The 18,806-nt window shown below is 46.3% G+C and overlaps 1 long non-coding RNA gene across 2 annotated transcripts; it reads left to right on the top strand.

The window, feature by feature from the left end:
- The first annotated feature begins 482 nt into the window (after positions 1–482).
- Positions 483–18,549, top strand: LOC136651140 (uncharacterized). 2 transcript variants are annotated; one of them, XR_010794500.1, is made up of 3 exons: positions 483–613; positions 7,728–9,511; positions 17,410–18,549. It is a non-coding gene; the product is annotated as an uncharacterized lncRNA (long non-coding RNA). The 2 variants fall into 2 exon arrangements; XR_010794499.1 differs by lacking the exon at positions 17,410–18,549 and having other exon boundaries at positions 7,728–11,689.
- Positions 18,550–18,806: the final 257 nt, after the last annotated feature.

The raw sequence follows: 18,806 nt of genomic DNA, 5'->3' as shown, positions 1-18,806 counted from the left end.
GTATGAGTTGTTTTTTCTAAACTAAAACCTCAGTATTCAGGTTAAATTGCTGTGTTGGCACTTTGCGATAAATAAGTGGGTTTTGGGTTGCAGTTTGGGCACTCGGTCTCTAAAAGGTTCACCATCACTGATATAGAGTATAGCCTGTTCAAAGTACAGGTCTGCAACATTTCCCCAGATGCAGTCACATACCATGGAAGCATCAAGTCTAATATAGTAAATATAAAATATTGAAATGAATGGGAACCCACCTGAAATTGGCTCATGACCCACAGTTTGAGAAACACTGCCCTACAACATCAGGACAGAGGAAAGGCGATACAGTCAAGCAGAGGCAATGGAAATAGCTCTCTCTACAGTACTCTGCAACTTACCAGAGTGATACTGTCTTGAGAGAGAGGAGGGAGGAGAAGAACCAAGTCACGATGATGTGATGATGTAGAAATGCTCCCTTTTCTGCAACCAAGCTCTCTGCTGAGCTCCAGCATTGGTGATGGGTGTTGCAAACATGCTTCAGGGCATGTCAGCGACACCCGAAGAGGAGGGAGAGCTGGCATTAGGCCAGCAGCAGTTGGGCCTCAGTGCCGTGCTGACAACTCGTTGCACCCGTGTGGTAAGTTTGCCTGCCGGGTGATGGTGCAGGTTTGCGGGGTGTGGGGAGGAACCAGCCCGGGAGGGAAGTGGAACTGGAGGAGCCTTGCTCCCCAGGATCCTTTCCTCTGTGTCAGGCTGAAGAGCCCAACACGGAGATCCTCCCGTCTGCACCAGCAAAACAGCTGGCACAGATGCAAGGAGGCCCATTGCAGGGCTGGCACCTTTGCTTGGAGAAGGGGATGACAGTCCTCTTCCCCCAAGGACACCTCTGGCAGTTCCGGCAGGGCCATTGGATTCAGTGGTAGCTATTTTGGAGCCGTTGCACCCAGTGGCGCTGCTGGGGATAGGACTGGGTTGCAATTGTTTTTCATTTCTTTTGCAGCCTTTCTTTCTTTTGATGCACCGCCCTGAGAGTGTGATGGTGGTGACACGCGGCTTGTGACATGCACCCATCACATGGATGGGGAGAGAAGGGGAAACAGCGGAGTTACTCTCCTTCATATCAGAGGTTGGGGAAAAATTCCTGACTTCTACCCTTCATGATGAAAGACGGACAAAAACAAAGAAACAAGCCCTTCTGCGGTAGCTCTGATAGACTGAAAGGTGTGTCGATGTATATGAAAGAGGCAGGTGGAGGGATTGGCCTGGAAGGGGGGAAAACCATCTAATCAGCAGGATCCCCTTCGTTGAACCTGCGGTTTGGTGTGTCACAGAAGAAGCGGAGCAGGTGGCTGGGGGGGGGGGGTTGGGGAGCTCAGAGTCTTGAGGCTAAGCTTCCAGGATGACCAAGCCTAGCAGGGCCGAACCAGGAGCAGTCCAAGAACAGAAGAGGTGCTCAGCAGAGCACCAAGTCTTTGAGCTCCCCCCAAGGGACACCCCAAGCCTAAGGCAATCCACGGAGTTATGGAGGTTCGCTGGAGGTGCTTTAACACTGCGTGGCAGGAATCACAATATTTGACAGGTCAAGGTGTTTGTTGAAAAATGGATTGTGCCTGACTGATGGTGTGTCTAGCTTGTGTTTTGCTCGAAGCCGCGTTCCATTTTAACAGCCTGGGCCTCTGTCGCCATTCTTTCTAGGCGTCAGAGTCACATCCTCCATGAGAGGCAGGGAGGCTTATCTCCCTTTGGAATGCAACAGGGCGCTGAAAGGCCTAATCGCAAAGGCCACGGTGATGACGGTCTCACTTGCTTCATTTCCTCTGGAAGTCCTTTTTAATTCTGCAGACGTGACATTGAAATGTGAGGAGCCACGCAGAAGCATTTATCGTTCTGTTGCTACCGTTTACATAGCTGATGGTGGTTGAACTGGCAAGCCTGTCGTTTTCTGTTTGTGTCCTGGGATAAGAAAGGATCAGACTCCTTGCTCCTGGCCAGACTCTGTCCCAACGCTGGCCTAGTGCCGTCCCACAAGCCCAGAATGCAATTTTCTATCTTCAGCCTTTGTGCTGCGTATTTTATTTCCCCTCCATTGTCTTTATGGAAGTCTTCCTGGCCTTATCCGAGAGCGTGTTTGGGGCTTTGCTTTTGAACGTGTAGAAGGAGACAGGCAGGACAGCAGGGGTTTGCTAGGCTGGCCATTGGCCAAGGATTAAGAATATGGTTGAGAACAAGTGCAGCATTCGCTCACAGACTGTGCAATCCGAACTTGCGCTAGAACAGGCAGGCCAGGAGGCCTGCGCCGTATCCAGCGCAAGTTTGGGGCTGGCTGAGGCTTGGCCTATGGCGAGGGGAAAAAAATTCCCTTTGCCCCAGGGACAGCCGCAGTGTCCCCAATGGATCTACTTGGATCTGCACCACCTGAAGAGGTGGCACAGCAGTCAGGAGCCACTCCATGCTGTCCGGGAATGGGGCTAGGATCCGTCATAACTGCCGGATCCTGTTCCCACCTCCCACTCCCGCCTACTCCGCACATGCAATCTAGGATATGTCCCCAGAATTCCCGACACCTACTAGACTAGTCACTCTGTCAAAAAGGAGATGACTAGTCTGGTGCAACTAGTTATCCTAGAAATCACCCCATTGTTTTCTAAATGCTCAAAGGTATGCCACTTAATACTTTGCTCCAGGATCTTTCTAGATAATGATATCAGGCATATCGATCTGTAGTTTCCTAGAGACTGGACTATGTCCACAGGACTCCCATCATCTACTCACTCTATCGAAAAGGAGCTTAGTCTGGTACAACTTGTTATTGATAAGCCTTGCCAGCTCCTAGAAATGACCCCATTATTTTTGAAATGCTCCAAGTCACGCCACTTAATAATTTGTTCCACATCTTTCTAGGTATTGACATCAAGCTGACTAGTTTCCGGGATGCTCCTGGTTCATGTTCAATAGCTCTGTTTATTTCCTGTTAATTCAAGGTGTGCAAAAAACACACATCTGAGCATTGACGACAAGGGCCAGACCAGTCATTTGTCTAGTTGCAGGATTGATGGCAAGTGACGACAGAACCACAGGGCCAAGAAGGCCATACTTTTGACTGAACCATGTAATCATCCCCTGTCCTTAAACAATCTTTTGAGAACCACTGATCTATGGTGTTCAAGGTTCCGAATTTGAACAGGGACTTGTTTACTCCTTAAATCCAAATGGAGTTTTCATGCCTCCAAAATACAGATGAAACCTTCCATCCCCAAACCCTTCTGGAATAGCATACAGTATGTGGTGTCTTCCTTGGTAACCTTGGCCACCTCACTGGACACCTGAGTTTGGGAAAAAACCAACTTTTGAAAACAAAGGAAAAGCTTTACACCTGCAAAGGTCCTCACCAACCCCCTGATTAAACTCAATCCAGGCACAAGCTGGCAGACATCCAACTAGTCACTGCACCTTTAACTGGTTGGGAAAACAAAAGCAGAACCCCATGGAGGTTCTCTCACATAACACCAGAACCAGGGGACATCCATTAAAATTGAGTATTGGGAGAGTTAGAACAGACAAAAGAAAATATTTCTTTACTCAGTGTGTGGTTGGTCTGTGGAACTCCTTGCCACAGGATGTGGTGATGGCGTCTGGCCTGGACGCCTTTAAAAGGGGCTTGGACAAGTTTCTGGAGGAAAAATCCATTATGGGTTACAAGCCATGATGTGTATGCGCAACCTCCTGATTTTAGAAATGGGCTATGTCAGAATGCCACATGCAAGGGAGGGCACCAGGATGCAGGTCTCTTGCTGTCTTGTGTGCTCCCTGGGGCATTTGGTGGGCCGCTGTGAGATACAGGAAGCTGGACTAGATGGGCCTATGGCCTGATCCAGTGGGGCTGTTCTTATGTTCTTATGTTCTTAGGTTGCAACAGGGGCCCTCAGCTGGCAATGGAGGATGGCCCAATCCTAGCAGGCCTGTTGTGATGTCATAATGCTAGTTGTTGTTGTTGTTAAGTTGTGTTCGATACTGCTTGACCCCATGGACCACAGCACGCCAGGCCCTCCTATCTAGGACTAACTTTCAGAGGGTGTCCCATTTCATGTTCATTGCCTAGTGACACTATCTAACCATCTAATGGAATGCTAGTTACAGCATCACAGAGGCCTTACGGTGTTGCGAAGAGGGGGCTGCCGGCCACCGTTTTGCATTCGCCATGTGTAATGGCTGCAGCGGAGGAGTCCCGCTCCAGCACCCGGCTCTGCAAAGGATTGCTGGTGAGCTGGTGGGGTGAGTGGAACAGGGTGGGGAGAAAGGAGTGGAGACCAGGGAGCTTAAGGGCTGACAAAGGTCCAAGGAGACTCATTGGTGACAGAAGGGCTTACAGAGCCGTAAGGGAAAATATTTTTCCTTACCTCTCCCAAGCTTCTCAGTCTGGCCGCCCTGCACCAGCTTTGGTGGGGGAATGAATAGAATGGGGCTGTGAGTTACCCCACCTGGGATCTCGTAGGATTCTGTGGGAGAAAGGGGGAAAACCTTTTCGTTTAGATCCTTGTGGTCTTTCTTTTTCTCCTGCTCTCCTGGCTTGCTGTGACATGTCTTGGAAACTCACTGGAACTGGGTTGAGTCATCCCCATTCTGAGTAGCTTGTAACCTAAGACTGTTTCTCAGAAATGAAACTCGGGAAAATGAAGTAGAGAAGCCACTTTTTCCAAAGGATCCATGAGAGGAGCTGCCCTCTGATTCCCAGGCTGTGGAGTTTCCTCAGCAGCCTTCGGTGAGGGACCATGTCGAACGCCTTCTGAAAGTCCAGATATGTAATGTCCACAGGTTCTCCCGCATCCACATGCCTGTTGACCTTTCCAGTTAATTCTCAAAGGTTCATGAGGCAAGACTTACCCTTGCAGAAGCCAGGCTGATCCTTCCTCAGCAAAGCTTATTTTGTTATTGTGGTCTTTAGTGATTTCTGTCCTAAGAGAGGCAAACAGAATTGATCAAAGAATTAGGTTTCAGCTTCTCCAAACCATGTTGAACAAGCGCGTTGCAAATTATGCCATGTGAAGAGTGGAAGGAAAAAGAGTCTTAGGGAAGGTATCTGTGAGCCCACAGTTCAGGGTAGTGAAAGCAGACTGGTTTGAGGAAGGACAGAGTTACCCCATGTACACGTAAAAGGGACCACTACAGGTGTATGTTTTGCTTTATGGCACTTTCCCGACAATGTTGGGCCGGCACAAGCCCCTGCCTACAAGACCAGCACAAGTCCCTGTCTGATCTTGCCTGTCTACAGTTCAGGATTGCACCTTTAGGCTTGTGACCTGCTTCAAATGCAAGATAAGCATGGTGATAATTCACAAATGATAACAATCATCTCATAGTAATGTTAATTACTATGATTCCAAGATTACTATGGTTCCGAGATACAGATAGCAGCTGACACGGGCAACATCAAGGGGATGTATGATGGTATCAAGCAGGCCCTAGGTCCAACACAGAGGAAAATTGCCCCTCTGAAGTCTGCCACAGGCGAGGTCATCCAGGATTGGGCGCAGCAGATGGAACGCTGGGTGCAGCACTACTCTGAGCTATGTTCCAGAGAAAATGTAGTCACCGAAGAAGCACTGAACAACATTGAGTGCCTGCCTGTGCTGGAAGAGCTTGACAGTGAACCAACCCTAGAAGAACTTCACGTGGCCCTGGACTCCCTTGCCTTTGGCAAGGCACCTGGAAAAGACAGCATCCCTGCTGAAGTCCTAAAATACTGCAAAGAGATCATCGTCACTGAGCTGCATGAAATCCTCTGTCTCTGCTGGAGAGAAGGTGGAGTACCTCAAGACATGAGGGATGCAAACATCATCACGCTGTACAAGAACAAAGGTGACAGGGGTGACTGCAACAACTACCGTGGCATCTCTCTCCTTAGCGTTGTAGGAAAGCTGCTTGCCCGAGTTGCACTAAAGAGGCTCCAGGTACTTGCAGAGAGCGTCTATCCAGAATCGCAGTGCGGATTCCGAGCCAACAGGTCCACCACTGATATGGTATTCTCCCTTAGACAACTGCAGGAGAAATGCAGGGAACAACGACAGCCACTCTTTATAGCCTTCATAGATCTCACAAAGGCTTTCGACCTGGTCAGCAGAGACGGCCTCTTCAAGATTCTCCCCAAGATCTGATGTCCACCAAGGCTCCTCAGCATCATCAGATCTTTCCACAAGGACATGAAGGGCACTGTTGTCTTCGATGGCTCCACATCAGACCCTTTTGCCATCCGAAGCGGAGTGAAGCAGGGCTGTGTTCTTGCGCCAACCTTGTTTGGGAGTTTCTTCGCTGTCCTGCTGAAGCAGGCCTTTGGAACTGCAATAGAAGGCATCTATCTCCAGACCAGATCAGATGGAAAGCTCTTCAACCTCTCCAGACTGAAAGCAAAGTCCAAAGTCCAGCTGACATGTCTGCGTGACTTCCTCTTTGCCGACGATGCAGCTGTCACTACCCACTCTGCCAAAGATCTCCAGCAGCTCATGGATCGTTTTAGCAAGGCCTGCCAAGATTTTGGACTGACGATCAGCTTTAAGAAAACACAGGTCATGGTTCAGGATGTGGACTCACCTCCCTGCATTACAATCTCTGTGCATGAACTGGAGGTTGTCCATGACTTTGTGTACCTTGGCTGTACCTTGGCTCAACTATCTCCGACACTCTCTCGATACCGAGCTAAACAAGCGCATCGGTAAAGCAGCTACCACATTTTCCAGACTCACAAAGAGAGTCTGGTCCAACAAGAAGCTGACGGAACATACCAAGATCCAGGTCTACAGAGCTTGTGTCCTGAGTACACTTCTGTACTGCAGCGAGTCATGGACTCTCCGCTCACAACAGGAGAGGAAACTGAATGCTTTCCACATGCGCTGCCTCCGATGCATCCTTGGCATCACCTGGCAGGACAAAGTTCCAAACAACACAGTCCTGGAACGTGCTGGAATCCCTAGCATGTATTCACTGCTGAAACAGAGATGCCTGCGATGGCTCGGTCATGTTGTGAGAATGGATGATGGCCGGATCCCAAAGGATCTCCTCTATGGAGAACTCGTGCAAGGAAAGCCCCTATAGGTAGACCACAGCTGCGATAGAAGGACATCTGCAAGAGGGATCTGAAGGCCTTAGGAGTGGACCTCAACAAGTGGGAAACCCTGGCCTCTGAGCGGCCCGCTTGGAGGTAGGCTGTGCAGCATGGCCTTTCCCAGTTTGAAGAGACACTTTGCCAACAGACTGAGGCAAAGAGGCAAAGAAGGAAGGTTCATAGCCAGGGAGACAGACAAGGGACAGACTGCACTTGCTCCCGGTGTGGAAGGGATTGTCACTCCCGAATTGGCCTTTTCAGCCACGCTAGACGCTGTTCCAAAACCACCTTTCAGAGCGCGATACCATAGTCTTCCGAGACTGAAGGTTGCCAACAACAAATGTTAATTAACTGTAATAGCATAAAAATCCATTGTCCTTATTAAGGCCTACTGGAATGGTGCTGAGTCTCATTCTAAACTAATTCAGGTCATTCTCTTTCTCTGTCTAATCTCCATTTGAAGCTGTTTTGTTGAATTGTCACCTGAAGAACTGCAACAGAATATCCAGGCATTTTAAAGTGCTCTGCTCTTGGCTCACAGAGTGAGTTTGCAAAGCAATTTGCAGGTAAAGTCACTCATAGCTGGGACAATTTGGGAGTATCTAATGATGTCCCTTGGGTACCTGTCAATCATATCTTTTGGGTTTCTTTACAGCCTGTAGATCCAGAGGATGTGAACAGGATTCTTTGGAATATGAGACTGTCTGCCAGCCTGCTTGATCCTCGCCCAGCATGGCACTGAACGGATAGAAAACCCCCTTCTGAAGAAACGTTACCTGGACTCCACCATATTGGATAATTTCCGGCCAGTTTCAAATGTCCCATTATTGGGCAAGGTGATTGATCAGGTGGTGATGTTGCAGGTTACAGGCAAGGATGAAAATGGACACCAGGAGGTTTTCAAGGAAAACAAGCTTTATTCCTTTCAGCCGGCTGCTGGTCACAGAGGAATAGCTTCCAAAAGTCTGTGACCCCGAATTTCTTGGGGCTCTGAGTTGATATACAAAACAAACTTTTATTGCAAAGCATTGGCTAGACTTCTGACTGGCAGAATGTAAATTGCAGGGCCTTGGATACATTCTTGATTGGCAAACAGCATATCACGTGAGGCTTGTCTCTGCCTACACAGCCCCTTACTCAATTCCTGTCCAGCATGCTCTTGCTAAATATGGCATTTTAGAAACATATAAAATCTTTCTTACTGTAAAAAACCCCTTCTTCCCCTCCTTGTAATGGCTAAAAGCACGCTGGAAAAAGTCTCTTTTCTCTTCTAACCACCTGTCTGTTGCAGTTAGCTAGCTGTTTCCTGTTTTTGGGGTGCAGGCTGCAACACGACTTGCTTTTTTTTTAACACAGACACAAAAGGGCATTCAAGGGGCTTCTTTTAAAATGTCTTTTTGACCCAAGCAGCTAAGTATAGGGCCTAACTTTGGCCAAAGCACTCTGCTTATGCTCACAGCAAGGCCCAAACAGGCGTCTGAATGGGCTCACACACTTTAAATTCTGGGGGTTCTCTCTCACAGTGACATCCCAGCTCCAGAGAGTCCTAGGGGAAACTGATTATCTGATCCATTTCAATCTGGCTTTAGGCAGGGGTTTGGAACTGAGATGGCCTTGGTTGCCTTGACAGATGCCAGGGACTGGATGGGGAAGTACATTCTTATTAGTCCTTCATGACACCCCTCCCCAGCTTTTGACAATCAACACAAATCAACAGTGGTGGTCTTCAAGGTAATGCCGCAGCAGCCCCAGTGGGGTTACTGAGATCTGCACCACCACAAGAGGTGGCGCAAATCTGAACAGCCTGGAGTTGCTCCAGGCTGCTCAGGACTGGGGTTGGAACAAGTGCCAGATCCTGGCCCCACCCCCCACGGGCCTGCCCACCACCTACCTTCCTGCTTGAACGGTGGCACAAAAGTGGTTGTGGCAGTTTTGCTACACCATTGGGCTGGCACAAGGGACTTGTGCCAGCCCATTCAAGGACCTAGATTGCACCCAGAGTCATTCATGTGAGAAATGAGAGTACGACACACACACACCCCATGAATTTGTGCGTGTAGCTTCACTTATAATTATTATTATTAACGTCAACTTTAAATAGTCCTCTCAAAGATTAAGCACATGCTTACTAAATTACAGAAGATGGAAGCTATAGATAAAGCAGGTGGAGGATTTGAATAGAAAGAATGTGAGAGAGTGAAGCACATGGCCTGTTGTGATGTTTCCTTGTTTTTCTGACTCCATAGCCTTGGACTTCAAGGGCTTCTGTGAACCAGCTGAATACGACCCTCAGCAATGGACTTGCAAAAGACCACTGACCATATTCCCTTTTGTGACATTCTTGTGCTGTATGTTTGCGCTTTTGCCGCTTCATGCATCAAAAAGAAGACTGGAATCTTACTGCACAAATGCTCCAGCCTGCAGTATCATATCTTGCCAGTGAGTAAACCTGCCTAGGGTCACACTAAACATTATGTTGAGTATGACATGCGCACTGATGGAATTGACTGTTTTAAAAATAGTCAGATCAGCCCCCTGTGGATCAGGATCATGGTTAGGGAATGTGGGGTGCTTTGCTCCACCACATTCCTGATGTGGATTACAGAGAGAGAGAGAGAGAGAGAGAGAGAGAGAGAGAGAGAGAGAGAGAGAGAGAGAGAGAGAGAGCCAGCCATGGCTACTGTTTGCCTGATAGAAAGAAACTTCCAGTTGGCAGACACTAATAGGACCTTTTTCCCACAGCAAATAGTAGCCTGCAAGCCCCAGTACCCCAGTAAAACCCCCTCCTGTCCAATTGTAGTTTCACTGCAGCTGCTGTTTTTAAAAAGGAGTGCATGTGCGTGTGCAATGTGCAGTTAGTTATACATATGAAAGTTGGGACCAAAATGAACAGCAGACCACCAAGGCCACGACTTGCATCTGTCCAGGAACAGAGTGTTGAAGAATGCTTTTGGAATTGTGAAGTTGCTGCTGGTCTCTTCCAGGCTATTTCTGAATATGTCAGCTGTAGCCAGAGATCCAATGAACACAAATGGCACTTGAATCAAGGCTTTGCGTCATCCGCCATCTCCATACCTATAAATTCTCCACCTGTTTTCATCTTCCTTTATGACATGGAGTTTCATAACAGATTGATGGGATGTTGCGCACTGATTAATAATAATAACAATAATAACTTGGTATTTATATACCACCTTTCCGGTCATCAGATTACTCCTCTGATTTATCTAAATCCCTCAAGGGGATTTTTACAATTATAGAAGTTCTCTCTTTCAAGAACCAACAACATTTCGGAATGGATCTTCCTGGTCTGGTCTCACTTCTGGCCTCCAGTTCTCCCACTGGCTGGCAAGCAGCTCCATCTCTCACATGGAGGGCAGCCAAGACACTTCTTGCTCACACCAAGAGCAGGTGGAATCACTCAGCTGGGCTTGTCAGCTGCTTCAAGGTCTCGCCATTCTCAGCCATTCAGGGAGCTGCTGGTGTCCTCAAACTAGTGACCTTCTGATGTTTATCTTTGGCCTAATGGAGGCTCTACCCTCTAGACCAGACCTCATGCTGAATTAATATAATTATTAATATAATTAATATAATTATTAATACACTATTAATGAATATTCTTATCTCAGGCTCTGAGGATCCAATCAATTCCACAGGACAATTCACCTTTTTGGGTCAGAAGACGTTCCCCCTCACCGCTGAGAGATGTCAGTAGGTGTTACTGAAAAACGCTGCTTCCCTTGAAACTCCTCCAATATTTATTCCAAGCAGGAATGTCCAAAGTCACCTTGCAATGCTGCTTAAATTGAGATTTGGTGGCAATTCTGGCTCCAGGGCATATTTGCATTGCCAACTGCATGGAGAGTTTCGACTCCCAACAGAACACGAAATGTAGACAAGAGGCAGAAGGCAAAGGTGTATTTTGGATCTGCTGTCCAGCTAGAGGCATGCAGACTGCTCTCCTCTTCCTACAGCAAAATTTTCCTCACCTCCCTTTGGATTCCTTTCAAATTCCTCAGATGTTTCCTCCTAAGTCACTTTAGAGGTTTGCTCTTGGTGAAATTCTGCCTTTGCTGAAAAAGGCAATTATATCCTGTCACCCACAGTATTCCTTCAGCTTGATATCAATATGCCCAGCTCACAATATAGAAATATCCCAAGATGCCCAGTTCACAATATGAAATACCCACAAGGCTCTTCTCTGACCAAAAGCCAGCATCTAAAATTCCTCTTAGAGAACAGGCTAACTGTGGTATAGATTCACAAGGGTAAACAGAAAGTCATAAATAAGAGCCATAAACAAATAAAAGGGATGCATAGAGTACCAGATCCTTTGTAATGGATATCTCTGTAAACAAATTGCCAATCGAATTGCCATCCTGAGGATCAAGATGTTAATCTGATAACAATGCCAAATGTTTGTGGGCCTGTTGGTCTGTTATTCCCATGCTTGCCATGGATGTGTTTTGCTCTCTTTGTGTGCTCTTTTGTCCCCCCTCCCCTACCTACACTACCCTATAAAACCTGGATCATTGTAATCCTCCGGGGTCTCTCCACGTGTGTGTGTTTGTGGGGGGTCCCCGTTTGCAAACGAGTAAACCTAAGAAGTTCTTTGAATTCTCCTGGCGCCTGTTTGTTTGCCTCTCCAAAAATCTAAAGAATCGTGTGTGTGTTCATTCGGGAACAAGCTGGAGACCTGAGGAATGTGTTACCTCAATGAATCTCATGTTTGCTCACATGCTGCTTGCTTAGCGGGACAAACTTCCATAGCATGTGGTTGTGGCAGGCCAGGTGAGGGTGTCTCACACCAGCCGAACCACAGAGTTGGCAACAACCATGAGAGCTTCCACCCTAGAAGCCTGTTCCGCAATTAGCTGCTTGAAGCTAAAACAGAAATTCCCCATAGCTCTTCATATCACACTTTGGCTGCAATCCTAACCTCACTTTCCTGGGAGTAAGTCCCACTGAACACAATAGGACTTTCTTCTGAGTAGACCTGGTTAGGCTTGTGCCCTTTATTACCCAGCAGCACCTTCTCCATGGCCAAGATTCTCCTGGGATGTTTACTTGGAAACAAAGGTCCTTCCCGGGGCTTCTTGGCAGGTTCAGGGATTTTATTGCCTCCCTTCTCAATGTGCTTAGGGGATTTCTGCTGAACAGACACTGATTTGTCCCTAGGGGGGTCTTCCCCTGCAGTGGGAGACTTTATTTCCTCTCACTTTTTTTTTTTTTGGCTATTATTACACATGAACCCGAACTGTAAGATACAGAGCCCAATCCAAACTAAATTCATGTATAGCGGTGCAGTAGTACTGGCATGGGCTATGCAGTATCCCATGGGAGAATTTTGGCTGCTGCAGGTCACAGTGGTCCACTTGCCCCTGGGTAAGGCCCAGCAGCCACTTTGGGACAAATTGGTGCCAGCAGTGTTTTTTTTTGTAAAAAAAAGAAAAAAGAAAAAAGGTGCAGGAACTCACAACTTGTTAATCTTTTATTTATTTATTTTTAAACCATTTTTATTGGAGAAATAGGTAATAAGATACAACTAGACAACACGTGATTAACACGTACAGAGAGGATAACAAAAAGGCATTCAACACTATTGAATACAGATATATTAAAAATAAAATATTGAAATGAATGGGGACCTACCTGAAATTGGCTCATGACAGCCAATTAGTTCAGCACGATCAAAAATAGTTCAGGACGATCTTTAATCTATATCAAAGACTTGCAAAACTGAGGGTCAGAAAAACATTTTATCAAAATTTATGGTGGTTTTTTTATGACTTTGGGTTGCTGATTCCAAAAATGGCCATAGCATAGGCTTCCTCATGAGGAAGCTCCTTGAACCATTCACTGACAAGACTATGCCATATTTCCAAAACTAGAAATGATAGGGGAAAACTGATGCCATTTTTGGAATCAGCACCCCAGTGGCGTCACTAGGATTCGCATCACCCGGTGCAGGAGGCCTGTGCATCACCCCATGCAGTGGGCAGGGCAATGCCCCAGCTGGTGGGCATGGTGATATACCATTGCCCTGCCCCCACTGGTTTATTGGTTGTACCTTTCGTTAGAACACAGATATTTCAATGTGGTTTGTTTCACTGCATTCTGCACAAAATTATGCATAGACTGATATAAAACATGATGGTATTGTTCCTCCAAATTCTGATTTAATGATTTTGAAAACTTGTAGAGTCACACACACACACACACACACACGCACGCACGCACGCACGCACGCACCTGTGTCAACTTACTAACAACTTATGGCAGCAGTTCTCAAACTTTTAGCACCTTGTTTTGCCAGATTCCAAGGCCAAGCTCTGCCTGGAGAATTATGCCCAATTTAAGCAAATTAGCTCCCCTTCTTTTCCCCAACAAATGACCCTGGTTCTGCCCTGCAGTCCTGCTGGACCCCACCTCCAGGGTAGCTCACCTGTTCAACCTGCAGATGTCCTTTCTCCTGCCAGCAGCCTCCACTCCACTCCACTCCACTCCACTACCCTTGGTCCTCAGCAGGTCTTGGGCACAGCAGCCACACGCCACACACCAAACTCCAGTGTCTCCAGCAGTCTCCAAAGTCCATTCACCAATCAGTCCACCAGCAGTCCATTAATCCAGTCTCCCCTGCCTCAAGCTTTCCTCCTTCTGCTGCCCACAAACCCTTCCTGCCTCTGGTGCTCCTTATATCCCTGAGGGCCCTGTTGCCTTCAAGTGGCTGCAGCTGTGCAGCACACTCCCTGGAAGTCCAGGCCTTACCCTTAAAGGGGCCACTGCTGACACCACAGCCTACCTCCTTTCCAGATCTACCGAGATTCCAATACACACCGGGACCCACTTTTTAGAATGACAATCTGTCCAGGACCCACTGGAAGTGATGTCATGGCCAGAAGTGATATCATCAAGCAAATTAAAATAAATAATTATAAATAATTAAATTAAAAGAAATAATTAAATAAGGGGGAGCCAGTCCTGTTCCACCAAGTGAATCTACTCTGAAGATTGTTGGGGTCAATTTGTGGTCCTATTGTGGTCAATGGGGCTTACTCTCAGAAAAGTGTGGGTAGGATTGCAGCCTGTGAGCCCAATCCTATGCATGTCTCCTCTGAAGTAAGTCCCATAGTGGTCAATGGAGCTTACTCTCAGGAAAGTGTGGGTAGGATTGCACCTGTGAGCACAAGCCTATGCATGCCTACTCTGAAGTAAGTCCCATAATGGTCAATGGGGCTTACTCTCAGGAAAGTGTGGGTAGGATTGCAGCCTGTGAGCCCAATCCTATGCATGTCTACTCTGAAGTAAGTCCCATAGTGGTCAATGGAGCTTACTCTGTAGCCTGCCTGCAATAACCCCCCCCCCCAAAAAAAAAGAATCAGTGAGATTTCCAGTCCTCCCCAGTGCCCAGTTTAAAGTTCTTCTATTTCAGGCATATCAAGAAAAAGACCCTCCTGGCTTTGTAGCCTCTTTTTTGTCCTTTTTAGTGGGGGGGGGGGGGAAGAGGCTGCCTTCTGGAGTATCTCCAGCTCCATGGGATTGGGACCATTCTGGTGTCCTCACATTCCCCTTTGCCTGGCCAACAGCCAAGGCGCATCTGCCTACTCATGAGTAAACATGACGTGAGGCTGCTTGCTTTCCATACAGCTCAATAGACTGCAGCTGGGAGGGAGGCAGGGACCTCCTTCTCCCTTTTGTGTTTTTGGGGGGCTGCATTCATTGGATCAGGATCATTCTGATGTCCTTGGAGTCCTCTCAGCCTGCCCTTTCTGACAGACTATGGCAAGTACACCTACTCACGAGTAAACAAGTGCTACGACTCACTTTCCATAGGGCTCCATGCATTCTTTTCCTTCGGAGACTGCATAAAAAAAGGTGCAGGAACGCCGTTCCGGTGTGTTCTATTACAAAAAAAGCCCTGGGTGCCACTGATATCACTGGCTCAGGTTCAACTTGATCTATGCAGGTGGATTGGGCCCAGGAAGAGAGACAGGACACAACACACCTCAGCACTGCTTATCCCACCTGGGACCCCACCTGGGCTCCACCCACCCTTTTGCTGCCCCTGCACTGGCCTTATGTGGTCTGGTGGGCATCCTTCACTCCAGTGACACGTGCGGGAAGGCTCTTTCCCTGGCACACTGACCAGTCACAAAGCTGCTGATGGCGTTTGTGCAACAGCACACAGGTGGAACACATGTTCTACCAGCGCCTCACTTGGTAGGGACTGGGCTGTTATCAACATAAATTGAAGAGTGAGATTTAAATAGTTTAAAAACAAAGCAATAGTCCAATAAATCCATCTGAAATATGAGATTTAAGTTACTTGTAAGTAAGAACAAAGGCTTATCAAAGTAACAATAGCTGGACTTTTCCAATTAAAGCCTTGATAGTAATGTCAGATACCAATCTAACGATGTAGAACAGGATACATCATTAAACTTTGAGGGAGCTTTACTCCCTCTGTAACTTCTTGCGGGAATCTCCTTAAGTAGTAACTTCTTAACTAGGGCAGCGAAGCGATCCGCAGGATCACGTCGCTAAGGGGGACAAGGGGGGTGCTTTGCATTTGCTTTTTAAATGTAGGGCTGCAGCAGGCTGCAGGAGGTGTGGGGAGCCCTGTGCAGCCCTCCGCAGTGCTCCCTGAGGCGTGGAATCTACAATAAAAGCAGGCGCAAAGATTCTCCTGTGAAATGGAAGTGCTTTGCGCCCACTTTGATGGCTGATTCCACTTTGATGGCTGATGGGGAGCACTGCCCGCACCTCCTGCAGCCTACTGCAGCCCTACATTTAAAAAGTAAGTGAAAAGCACCCCCCTCACCTCCCCTCCCCTTCCCCCACCCCTTAAAGGGGAAGTGTTATGAACTGGTGGGTCGCGACCCACCAGTTTGAGAACCACTGGTGTAGAACAATACAAAAGCCACAACTGCATAATGAATGGAGAGAGGCCAATCTGACCATTTCTGTGGCTTTATTAAAAAGATGTCTTCTCATCTAACACTTCTATTTAGATCTAAATTCTATCTTTGCTCCATAAATTCTATGGGAAGGAGTCCATTGGGAAAGGGGGGGGTCGTTTCCTTTCTCCCAGTCCAACAGCTTCTGTGAGCTTTGTCATTACAGCTCCATGTTCAAAGCTAGAATAGAAAGATCTCCCCATCTCTGAGCTACAAGCAGCTGTGAAAAGTTTCCAAATCATTTCTCTTTTCCACATTTAGTGATCCTAGAGCAGAGAGAATTTAGGGGACAAATCAGAGGCTTATTCATCTGCCCCCAGTTACAATTAATAGCTACAGGTGTTTGAAAACGGTGTTATTTATCTTACTTAGCAGAACACTGACAGAACACTTACCATTTTGCTCTGTGAGACTTCCAGTGCAATCCTATCTTGTGCTGGAACAGGCAGGCCAGGAGGCCAGCGCTGTATCCAGCACAAGGCAGGGCCCCAAAGTGGCTCAGCCGGAGGCAAGGAAGCTCCTCCCCTTACCCCTAGGTAAGCCACTGCAGCCCCAATGGATCTCTTCGGACATGCACCCCCTCCAGAGGTAGCATAAGTCAGAGAAGAGTGGAGCGGCTTGCAGTCGCTTCGCGCTGTTCAGGAAAGGGGGCTACGATCCAGCATGATTCCAGCTCCGCTTCCCACTTCCTTCCTGCCTGCCCGTCCGCCAACCCCGAGGACCACCCTCTGCTCACCCTCCCCCACCCCAGAATGCCTCCCTTTCCCCTTCACCCCACTTCCTCCCCACCCACGCCAGAGCCTTGTGTCTTCCAAGCTTGGCCAACAGAAAGCTCCATGCCCAAGTCAACACGGAGGCTGAATTCAGCCTCTGCAGGCCAGCGGGTGTCCCTTCGCCAGCCCAAGGGCGTCTCTGGCTGTAATCCTAGTTTCCTCACTGGAAACAAACACCTCTGTATAGCATTAACCCAGCTGAACCTGAGAGAAGAGGTGTTCATTCAAAAGACACAGCAGTCCTGCAACACTTTAACAGCGCTTTGTCTAATCACCCCGACATGCTGGCGCTGCAATTGTGTTTGACCTTTAAAAATGGTCATCAGGGACTCTTTAATTGTTTGACTGATTTCACATTGTTATTGACTGGAAGTGAAGTATTGACTTACACTTTTTGGATATAAAAATTGGAAATTAGCCCTTCAAGAAGGTGAAACAAGATAATGAGAGTTGGTTGTTGTTTTTTAATTGTTGGAGCATTTTATCTCTGTTTTTTACAGCCAGAGATATATTGGCTTGATTTGATATTGATAAGAATGGTATTTAAAAATTTAAAGGATGTTAGCAAAAGTCAGTCCTTATTAATGGATTTGTTGTGGGATTTCAGAAGTGGAATGAAGCAACAGGTCAGAAAATTATCTGAACAAATGAAGCAAATAAACTCCTCCCTGACAAGCATGCAGGAACAGATTGCAAATAATAGACAAGAAAAAAGAATGGATCAAATCTCGGATGAAACTAAAGAAGTGGAGATTTTTGAAATGGGACAGAGGTGGAGAAAGCAATCGTCATTATCAGAATTAAGAATTTTAAGGAAGAAGAAAGAGAGAACGTTCAGAGAGCATGTGGTTTCAAGAAGAGGAAGAATTTTTGGATTAAATCCAAAAAGAACAGAGTGAAGAAAAAGAAAGACGAAAAGAGAGGGGTTAAGAAATTTGAGAAAGTTAAGAAGAAAAAGAAGAAGTGGAAGGAGCAGTGGGAGGAGAAAGAAGGAAAACACCAATAAGACAGAGAACAAAGGAAGTACTAAGAAAGAAAGTAAAAATGGCTGAACAACAAGTAGAATGTTTTTTTTCCTTTTGTAGATATTAATGGACCGAATTATTTTTAGAAATGAAGAGTATTCCATTAATTATATTAAATCAAAGTAGATGTAAATGAAAACTTGGAACACAAATATTGCAAAAATTAAAGTGGTATTAAGATAACTAAAAGGGTTATTCTTTGAAAGAGAAATTATATAAAATAATTTATAGATGGTATTTAATTCCAGAGAAAATAGTAAAAATGTACCCTGGGTCATCAGGCAAATGTTGGATAAGTAAAGAATTGAGGGAATTTTTTATTATATGTGGTGGACATGCGAAAAAGCAAAGAAATATTGGAAAATGATATATAAACTGTTACAGGAGGTATTGAAGTGTGTATTACCATTTAAACTGGAAACATTCCTCTTAAATGCGATATCAGAAACTAAGAATCAGATAAGAAATATTTTATTTTAAATATTAGTTTAGTGGTAAGAAGAGCATATAAGTAAAAATTTGAAGCCTTTTTATGATTGGATAGATAATTTTAGATAAAAAATATTGATTGTTTAGTTAAATCAACTAATGTGTAGACATTATTAATTTTTTTTTGGACTAATGCATGTTGTAATCGATGGCCAATACTCTCATGTGTAACCTGTGTAGTCCCAGCTCTAAGTCTAACCGATTTTCCTTACCTGTATCTGTAATAAATAAATAAACTTTGTTTAAAAAAAAAATGGTCATCAGTTAGTTGTGAAAAAACAAGGGTGAGAGAAAAACAATACCAGTGGAAATCAGTTACTCCCCCCCCCCCCCAAAAAAAAAAACCCACATGGGTGTTCTTTACAACACAAGGGAACAAAGGGCGGCACCTCAAGAGAAAGGGGCTACAGTGGAACATCCTAAAGATGTCATCTGTACCAGAATCTCACCTCTTATACAGTTTCCCAGAAATTCCTTCCAAGAAATACAA

This window comes from Tiliqua scincoides, chromosome 5 (genome assembly GCF_035046505.1).
Source record: "Tiliqua scincoides isolate rTilSci1 chromosome 5, rTilSci1.hap2, whole genome shotgun sequence".
Lineage (NCBI taxonomy): Eukaryota > Metazoa > Chordata > Lepidosauria > Squamata > Scincidae > Tiliqua > Tiliqua scincoides.
The sequence above is the reverse complement of the archived record's forward strand: the minus strand, read 5'-3'. Positions and strand labels throughout refer to the sequence as shown.